The sequence below is a fragment of the Carassius auratus genome, linkage group LG30F (assembly GCF_003368295.1).
Source record: "Carassius auratus strain Wakin linkage group LG30F, ASM336829v1, whole genome shotgun sequence".
Lineage (NCBI taxonomy): Eukaryota > Metazoa > Chordata > Actinopteri > Cypriniformes > Cyprinidae > Carassius > Carassius auratus.
This window is the reverse complement of record NC_039294.1, coordinates 4943141-4954021: the sequence shown is the minus strand read 5'-3', so window position 1 is coordinate 4954021 and position 10881 is coordinate 4943141.

Below are 10881 nucleotides of genomic sequence, written 5' to 3'. Positions count from 1 at the left end.
TGCCCTCTTATTACTTTTTATATATTATATATCTGGCTCCCTTCTACCAAAGTTACATATTAATATTTATCACAGGGGTGTGTATAGTTCTTATAGCAACAGCATTTACTGATAGTAAAGTATGATCCTTTTGTATTTTATTGTTAATTGAAACTCTTGGCACTAACAGTAATCTTTCTTTATATTGTAATTAATAAAAATCATAGTTTTCATAGTTTCAAAGCATTTTTTTGTTGTTGTTGTTTTTTGTGAAACCGGTCTGTCAGAAATCATGAATCTATGCAAGGTTATTAAACACATTTCATTCCATATTTAGTCAAAGGTTGTGGGTTCAGTCGAACTCTGTGGTATTTTGGTGCAAATTCATCTTTTACTTGGTTGATGCCAAATTAGATCAATGCCAATGTCCTCATACTCGAAAAAAGCCAGTAGACCCTCACTGCAGATCAGGGACGTTGGCTGTCACCAGGGTGCTGGTGTTGAACCGGGTGTCTGTTCATACACACAGAGGGATTCAGATGTTGTCAGGATGGTCTTAACCCTGTGATGCCTGAAATGCTGTGTCTTTCTGATGACAGAATTGTCTCTCATTCAATTTTTAAAAACGTTATTAAAAGAAACATTCTCACCTGTTGTGCATTTCCCAGAGTTTGGCTCATATCCTGATCTCCCTCACACTGACCAATCGCTCGCCACCGCTGCTCACGATCTTCCAATCATCTGTCTGGCCGTTAGTCACGCATATGTGATGGGCAAATAAAGAGACGACTGACGAGCTTGTATGCAAATCAAACACTCTGACTCTGAAATAGAGAAGCAACTCAGTGTTATTATCTCTACACCACTGAAACAGACCGTCTAATTGGGCTGCATGATTAATCGAAATAAAACCAAAATCACAAGATGGCTTAGTCCAATTATCAAATTGAAATTGTGGTGTTTAAATATGTGGACCACCAAAATAAACTTCAATCAAAATAAAAGGTTTAAAATAAGATTTCCATAAATATTAGAATTGTTATTTTAGAGTTGTAATTTGAATTTTTAAAAAAAATCTAAAATGCTTATATATATATATATATATATATATATATATATATATATATATATATATATATATATATATAAGCATTTTAGATTTTTTTTTACGTTTTATTTTAAGTGAAATGTTACATTTTTAGAAACAAAATGTTTTATGTATTTTTTTATATATTTTTATTTACTCTTACTAATACTGATTATTACTTCATATTTTTTAGCCACATTGATATATAATCATAAAATTGTGCAGCTACAAAATATTTGCGGAATTTCGTTTAATCACATTTTGAACATATTAAAATACAAAAGTATTGTAATGATGATTATTATAGTTAAGATAACTAAAACTAGAGCCATGAAATAAATGTTCATTACTGTAAATAAAAATATTATAGCTGAAATATATTAAAATATAAAATGTAATTTCAGCAAGCTGCTAGGGCAACATTTCAAATTTTCATTTTGTTTATTTTGATATACTAAAATAACTTACATTTAATTAAACATTAATCAAAACATTACAAAACAACAACAAATAGAAAATGATAAAATATAAAAATAATTTCAAATATTAATAAAAACTAGTATTAGTAAACTAGTAGCCTAATAGTATCTCAATAATTCTAAAAGAACACCGACTGCAACCAATTTCAAATATATTGGCCCCTATAAGCCCAAAATGAACTGTGGTTGGTCAGTCTCTAAATGATCAAATCCTGGCCACAAGAAAGTGTCAAGTGGACCATACTTTAGTCAAAACTCAGACTACACAAGACTAATATGTTATGGAAACTGCAGTATGACAGCTTTCCCCTCTGTGGGATGACATTAGTATAAAGCTGGTATAAAGAAATTACTTTTACAGGCCCAAAGGAGCTCAATTCCATCTGTCCTCTTTAATGGTACCAGAGGCAGCCAAAGGATGACTCTATGATTGTGCTGGACAAAAGATAATCGACAAAATTAAATTTAGCTTGGACCAAAAAAAAAAAAAAAAAAAAAAAAACCCAAAAGATATTAGTCAGAATGAATCGTTAATGCATAGCCAAGCAGGATTTAATGCTGCAAGTAATTATGTGGATGTGCCTATCTATCGTCCTGTTTTAATTTCATCGAAGCATTTATTCTTGTAAGAGGCTGTAATATATTTACTGGCAGGTTGCAGTGGTCATAAATCTAATGCTAAAACAAGATCTAGTTTCACTGAGCTGTCAGCAGACAGGCTTCCTTTAATTAATCAAGAATATTGTTCACAGTGCAACCAACCGTGAGCAAAACCACCACAGGATACACACAGCCATGAAAAACACATCATCAGCATCATCATAACTACCTTTACCACCTTTACAAGCAGTGACACTAAAAACTTGTGTATCTTTAATGGTAATTAAAAATAAAATGAAAAAAATGACTTTTATTATATATGTTTTTCTTTTCAACACATTTGTAAAACCTGTTAATGTATTTAATGTTATCTACGTTATATTTAATCTCCCACAACATTGTGAACTTTTATAAAATTAAAAAGTTGGTCCCACTTTATATTAGGTGGCCTTAACTACTATGTACTTACATAAAAAAAATAAGTACAATGTACTTATTGTGTTCATATTGTATTGTAAAACACTTTTGCTGCAATTGAGGTGGGATAGGGGTAAGGTTAGGGAGAGGGTTGGAGGTATGGGTAAGTTTAAGGGTGGGTTAAGGTGTAAAGTATGGGTCAACAGTGTAATTATAAATGTAATTACAGAAATGAAATAGAGATGTAAATACATGTAGTTTTTTTAAAAAATGTAAGTACATTGTAAAAACATTTATTTACACAATAAGTACATTGTACTACATTATTAATTAAAATGTAAGTACATAGTAGTTAAGGCCACTTAATATAAAATGGGTCCAAAAAGTTTTATAAAATTAAATGAAAGCACATATGGAGGATGTAACTGTAACAAGATTTTAGAAAGGTCTGTTTAAAAAAAATAAATAATAAAAACTATAGAAAACATAAACATATACAAAGTAGCATATCCCCAATCTTTTCTACTTTTCTGCTACAAACTACAAAGATATGTCATTTGTCTTTACAAAGAGCATACTTTTAGAATGTAGTCCAAGTAGATGAATAGACATTATAAACTTTATAACTTTAAATGAATAGTTTAGTATTTCTTTCACAACACATCATGTGATTGTAGTTATAGTCTTGTACCTGTGCCTTTTTGTCTGGTTACATATACTTTATTTTTTATTTTTTTGCTTTTTGCTTCAAATGAACGTTTTTTCATGTTGTGATCCACCTCATAGATGGTTGGTTTGTTTCATGGCTTATAACTCTTTTGAGAAAAAATAAATAAACCTCTAAACCCAGCTTAAACATGGCTGTTTTAAGCTAGTCTTCCAGCTTGGTCATAGCTGGTTTGCAGGCTAGTTTTAACCACTTTTTAACATGTCAAGATGGGGAAACTAGCTGACCAACCAGCTGGGAGACCAGCTAAAACCAGCTACTTCCACCTTAGCTTGGTTTTAGCTGTTTTTAGCTGGGAGGGTTCTTAAATGACTAGTACAATCAGAAGACAGAAGCTTTCTCTAGTGATGTTGGTGACACTCATAAATGTCGCAAAAGCATTCCTTGTTCCATTCTCAATTATAAACCCAGGAGCTGAACATACCAATCACTTATGGCTCCTTCTCATTTCTGGCAGATCCAATCAGTCACAACAACACAAACACAGATTCCACTCTCTCCACAGCAAAAGAGCCTGAACAAATTTGAGAGCAGAAGTCCTGGCCTTGCATTAAGTCCTGGCCTTTGGCCACGCTAACAAGGGGCAAGACCCGGGCCCTCATTTCCTCTGGGCTGCTTGGTATTTTGCCCACAGAAAAATCAGATGGGGTCAAATCTTTACAGCCAAAATAACACTCCAAGGAGTGTTTCGCTTCATTCATTCATCAAAGATCAACAAAAGGTGAGGGAATTCCTGTGGCTCAGTTGTAGAGCATTTCATTAGCAGCGCAAAAGGTTGTGGGTTCAATTCCCAGGGAACAAACATACTGGTAAAAAAAAAAATGTATAGCCTGAATGCACTGTAAGTCTCTTTGGATAAAAGTGTCTGCTAAATGTGTAAATGTAATGAATTTGCTTTGTCTGAAACGTGGAAAGACGAACAAAGAAAGAGGGATGTTTTAAAAGAGAGGGCAGCTGGCCCGAGCGAAGATGCAGTTGGAATTTATTTACAAAGACCTGCCAAGCATCTCTTCACCTGCCAAAATAGTGCTCCCGCTGTCACAAGTGTCAATGAAATGGCTCTTTATTTGGCAAAGACTAATTGAGACGCAAGCATCAGATGTGGACCGCACTCAGGATTCTGTATAGAGAGACTGCCTCTCTCCTCGCCTCTAACATCTCTTTGTCCACTAAATCAATAACCCTCAGTGATGCACCGCTGATAATAACACCATCCTTTCAAACCGAGAGCTTTCATTAGTCCCATTCCCACTTTTATAAGTGCATGAGCTTTTCAGATGTTTTCTGTCAAATGATTTTCAAGGTAAGCCAAAAATAGTCAAGAGCAAGCCCTTGCACTTTAAAAGGACCACAGCTGTGAAAATAATAATAATAATAATAATTCTGCTTTGGACATAATTAGGTGTGTTTTATTCAAAGTGCTTTAATCTTGGATATCTAATGCAAATCTATAACATTCTGTACAACACTGCTTAGTAGCCAATAGAAAATGAACCACCAAGTCATGGCCTAATGGTTAGATAGTTTGTCTCCTAACTCTAAGGTTGTGGGGTCGAGTCTTGGGCCGGCAATACCACGATTGAGGTGCCTTTGAGCAAGGCACCAAACTCCCAACTGCTCCCCTGGAGCCCACTGCTCCGGGTGTGTGTTCACAGTTTATATGTGTGTGTTCAATGCTGTGTGTGTGTGTGTGCACTTTGGGTGGGTTAAATGCAGAGCATGAATTCTGAGTATGGGTCAACATACTTCTCTGTATGTCACGTCACTGTCAATTCCTCAAAAACTTCTGTTCTCAGAGCTGTGGTTTAGCAGATATTGAGCAGTGAAAGTTCAAATTCCAAAAATGTTGGGACAGGTAGCAATAAGAGGCTGGAAAAGTTAAATGTACATATAAGGAACAGCTGGAGGACCAATTTGCAACCTATTAGTTCAATTGGCAACATGACTGGGTATAAAAAGAGCCTCTCAGAGTGGCAGTGTCCCTCAGAAGTCAAGACGGGCAGAGGATCACCAATTCCCCCAAAGCTGCGGCGAAAAATAGTGGAACAATATTAGAAAGGAGTTTCTCAGAAAAATTGCGAAGAGTTTGAAGTTATCATCATCTACAGTGCATAATATCATCCAAAGATTCAGAAAATCTGGAACAATCTCTCCAACATGACAATGCCAGACCACATACTGCATCTATCACAACATCATGGCTGCATAGAATAAGGATCCAGGTACTGAAATGGCCAGCCTGCAGTCCAGATCTTTCACCCATAGAAAACATTTGGTGCATCATAAAGAGGAAGATGTAACAAAGAAGACCTAAGGCAGTTGAGCAACTAGAAGCCTGTATTAGACAAGAATGGGACAACATTCCTATTCCTAAACTCGAGCAACTTGTCTCCTCAGTCCCCAGATGTTTGCAAACTGTTATAAAAAGAAGAGGGGATGCCACACAGTGGTAAACATGGCCTTATCCCAACTTTTTTGAGATGTGTTGATGCCATGAAATATAAAATCAACTTATTTCTGCCCTAAAATAATACATTTTCTCAGTTTAAATTTGATATGTCATTTATGTTGTATTCTGAATAAAATGTTGAAATTTGAAACTTCCACATCATTGCATTCAGTCTTTTAATGCAAAATAATTAGAATATTAAGTAAAGATCATGTTCCATGAAAATATTTTGTTGATTTCCAACCGTAAATATATTAAAACTTAATTTTTAAATAGTAATATATATTGCTAAGAACTTCATTTGGAAAACTTTAAAGGTGATTTTCTCAATATTGTGATTTTTGATCAGATTCCAGATTTTCAAATAGTTGTATCTCGGCCAAATATATCCTATCCTAACAAATATCAATGGAAAGATTACTTATTCAGCTTTCAGAAGATAAATCTAAGTTTCGGAAAATATACCCTTAGGACTGGTTTTGTGGTCTGGGGTTACATACTGTATATGCAAATTTGATCAAATAAATGCAGCCTTAGGAAGCGTAACCCCTTAAACTGTCACCCACGTTTTTGAACAAAGACTTTATAGTGCACGATCCAAACTTAAATTTGTATCATTCATGAATGAAAACATTTTATAACATGATATTGATGTACCATTTACATGGTAATGCAATGTCTGATTTTAAAATGGGTTTTAAAGGATGAATTTTGAGATTTTAAGTTATCATTCGATATATAATTTCTGATGATTTCTAAAATGTGATAGAGAAAAAGGCAACAAAGAAGTAAAAAAAAAAAAAAAAAAACAAAGGTCAAAACTCCTGTTATAATGTAGATTTTTGAGGGTGCACTCTTGTCATAAATTAATCGGTTACTTTTCCTACATAATTTTTTATAAAAAACATTGGTAAAATATATATTTGGGAATCTTGGACCTCTCCAACGATATATAGTTTGTCAAGATTAGATTAGATTTAATTGTAATATAGTGAATTAAATGTAGGCGTCCCACAGAGCGGACGGGTGACAGTTAACAGGTTTAACAGACTTTAGTCTTCATAGTAATGTTTGTTGTACTATCACTTTATCTAAGCAAGCATGCTTTGTGAGTTTCACCCACACAAGGATACGAGTAGAAAAGGAGTTGAAGACACAAGGCTCTGTGTGTCTCCAGGCTTCATGAGATACACCCATTCAAAACATTCCCACTAATCCAAAAAAATAAAACTAGCTGCTTGAGAGAACTACTATTCCATCGGAATTCTGCCTTGTTTAAGAAACTCAATTCACAGAAGTGACAGAGCAGACAGAGCGTGTCGTGCTGCCTGTTTTTGTTCCCCCGCACCAGCAGGTGAGGGTGGCTGTCTCTCAGGTTGACACAGGTCAAGTCTCACCGTCAGCTTGCTCTGGCCGTTCTCCAGGCTGTACACCTGAATCTGAGGACAGAGGACGATAGATTGTAAAACTGGCAGGATTGTGCCGTAACACCTGCTATGGTTCAAATATCAGGGCCACAGCTTGCATCCACAGATACCAGATAACACATTTCACAAGTCTTGCATGTCTGCTTATGAACTTCTAACACACTTTTTACATTTCACATACACAATCAGTTTAAAACATCAGAAGCAACCTGTTTAACTGGCTTTTAGCAAGTAAAAGTTGCTCATTATGCAGATGCTTTTATCTAAAGGGATTTGAAGCTCTCCATTAAAGGGACCTCTGAATAGATAAGTGCACAGATAACTGATATGTTTGGGGTCAGTAATATTTTTTATTTTTTATATAAATTAATACTTTTTATTCAACAAATATTTATTAAACTCAGTGATAGTAAATACTTTACGTTTCTATTTCAAATAAATACTATTTTCTTAGACTTTCACTCATCAAAGAACGCTGAAAAGCTATTTTCATAATGGATAATAATAATAAGAAATGTTTCTTTAGCAGCAAATTAGCATATTAAAATTATTTCCGAAGGATCATGTGACACTGAAGACTGACATAATAATGCTGAAAATTCAGCTTTGCATCACAGGAATAAATTGCATTTTAAAATCTATTACAATAGAAAACAGCTTTTAATCAAATAATTGCAGTCTTGGTGAGCATAAAAGACTTTTGAACAGTAATGTACTTCTATCAAGTTGCTATCATATGTTGAACATAAAATATATTTTGAAGAATATTGTTAATCAAACTGGTGGTTGTTCCTGTTGATTTCCATAGTATTTATTTTCCTACGTGTTTTTTTTTTTTTTTTTTTTTATATCTTCTTTTGTGTTCAACATAAGAAAGAAACTCATACAGGTTTGGAATAACATGAGGGTGAATAAATGATGACAGAGTTTAAATTTTTGGGTGAACTATCCCTTTAACTTGATTGGCCAAGTGTTGATGTAAATGACAGCTTTAGCTAAAAATAGAAGTACACTACCACATATATAAATTTGGATGCAAAACATATAAATAGGATATAAAACATGAAAAGCAAAGTGAAAATAGTAGGGCAGTGCTTCATTTAGCATTTTTTCAGTTTTCATTTAGCATAATTTATGTTTTTCCTTAAAGGCAAATGTCACAACAGACACCAAGGCTCAGTTTTAGGTTCGCTTATATTGTAGTATTTTTTTTTTTAAGTCGTTTTTTAAACTTATTTAATTAAATATATTTAATTACATTTCATTTTATAAAAACAAAAGTCTGTGTTTATAATGCTATAATATTATCAAAATTATAATTCTTACAATATTGCATTAATATTTAAGAGCAGTACCTACCTTCTTATAACATTTTATATAACATTGATTTAATTTTCTATAGTTCAGCTCATTAAGAAGCAGGTCTTCTAAACTGCATCTGACACTGACTTCCCCCTCACTTTATCAATCAAACTTTTCTGAAGACACAGAGAAGCTAAGTGTTCAATAATTGATTATGAGCCCATTGTACCCTCAATCCAGGTGCTTTAAAACCTCTGAAGCTCTTGATCAGTTCACTCACATTAAACGCCATCTCTGAGATAATTCAGTCCTAAAAAAAAGATTTGGTTAACTGATTGCATCAGCTGCTATTTAAACAGTGAGCAAAGGAAAGACAACAACATGGGCCAAATTGGAAGTGAATTATTGAGGCAACAGATAGAGATGTTAAACAAAAGAGAGAGAAGAGAGAAGAACTGCATGATGTCAGATTTGAGCCCATGCCAGCTGTTTAGTGCCTTTAGTTTGGGCCAGACACACTTAATTGCGAGCCACATAGCTGCCATGCAGCCAAAATCCTTGAGAGGACCCAAAAATTACAGCCAACCGGAGTTTGTCATCAAGACACGAGAAAAGCTTCCAATATGTAAAGATACAATATGTAAAGACTTGAAGAGGAAAGCTGATTAGAATGAAGCGGCGATGAGTGAATATGTCACTGGAGAGAAGTACTACTGGGATTATGTTTGGGATTTATTCATTATGGGATTCAGGAGGTTATGGAGGTGTTTACACAAGTAAATAATGATTTAGCAGCTTCACTGAGGTTAAGCATTTTTCACAAATCGCATTTCCATACACACATCACCACCTTTAATTGTCTCGAGATGAAAATCTGACATGTGAAAATTCTCAATTTTCACTTCATTAAATGTACATTACCTTTCAAAAATTTGGGGCCAGATTTTATTTTTGGAATGAAATTAATACTTTTCAGCAATGACACATTATATTGATCAAAGGTGAAAGTTTAAGACATTTATAGCGTTACAAAAAAAAAGGAGGTTTACAAATAAATGCTGTTCTTTTGAATTTTCTATTAAGTCCTTCTATCAAATAAACCTGAAAAACAAATGTTTCAAATGTTTTTTAAATTTCATAATAACAAGAAACAACAAAATTAGAAATAAATACATTTGAAAATACATCACACTACAAAACAGTTATTTTAAGTTGCAACAGTAATATTTGTAACAATTAGTGATGTCAAACAATGAATCGCATCCAAAATAAACATTTTTGTTTATATAATATATATTTACATGCATTTACATTTACAAAATATATTCAAAATACAAATATAAAATGTTCTATACTGTAAATATATACATGCACAGAACACACACATATATTGTAACGAGGAGTCAGAGGCGTTCGGATCCATGTGCAGAATTTTATTAAGAGAATGGTCATACAGGCAGAAATCAGGAACGGTGTCAGGTGTGTTAGGGATATCCAGAATCATTAACGGTAACAAGCAGAGATCAGGACAGGCAGCACACTCTAAAAAACGCTGGGTTGTTTTTTTCAACCCAACTGCTGGGTTGAGGCCGTTGGATAGGACTTTGGGATGTTTTAACCCAAGTTTGGGTTGAAAATAACTATCTTTTTTAACCCAGCGGGGGTGGGTTGAGGACGCGGACGTGAAGGAGAGCACGCACGTCACGTCAAAATCGTACGTCTCTCCAGTGCGAGCAGCCGCCATTTTCTCAGCGTGATAGAAGCGAGAAGCGAGTGAAAGACTATGGTAAGTAACGTTAAATATTCAAAATGTAAAGTTATCTTTTATTGTTTACCCGGTTGTATGAAAGGCGGAAGGTTTTATGAAAGGCGGAAACAAAGGAGCTTAACGTTATATAAAAAAAACGGACGCGGTTTTCGCCTCGGACACGGAGGTCTTAACTGCCTCATGTAACGTTACTGAACGGAGGATGTACTTTTAATATAACGTCTGTGAATGTATTTTGTCATATTTACATAAGATTTTACATTATCTGTTCTCTTTGAGGCGTTAACAGACGGTTATGGTCACGGTTAAGCTCATGTGAATTTGTCTTTTTTTTTCGCGGTTAAACTGAATGTATGTTTGTCTCCTAAAGGAAACGGCATTGTGTAGTAAAGACTAGCATAATTATTTTGAGGCTGTTGAAGTGGTAACTGTTAAAAGTATGTTTTACATGTAATGTTTCAGACTTGTCCAGCTCCTGTCTTCATTGTCCTCGCGCTGAGAGTTAAAGACACAGAAGCTGTTTGTGTGAGGAGTCACAGACCTGTGTGAGGATGAGGAGGAGGTGTTCTTCTGAAGAGAGGGACAGACGGTTTAAGGAGAGTAAACTTCAGAATAACATCAAGTTATCTTTATTTTTACTAAGACT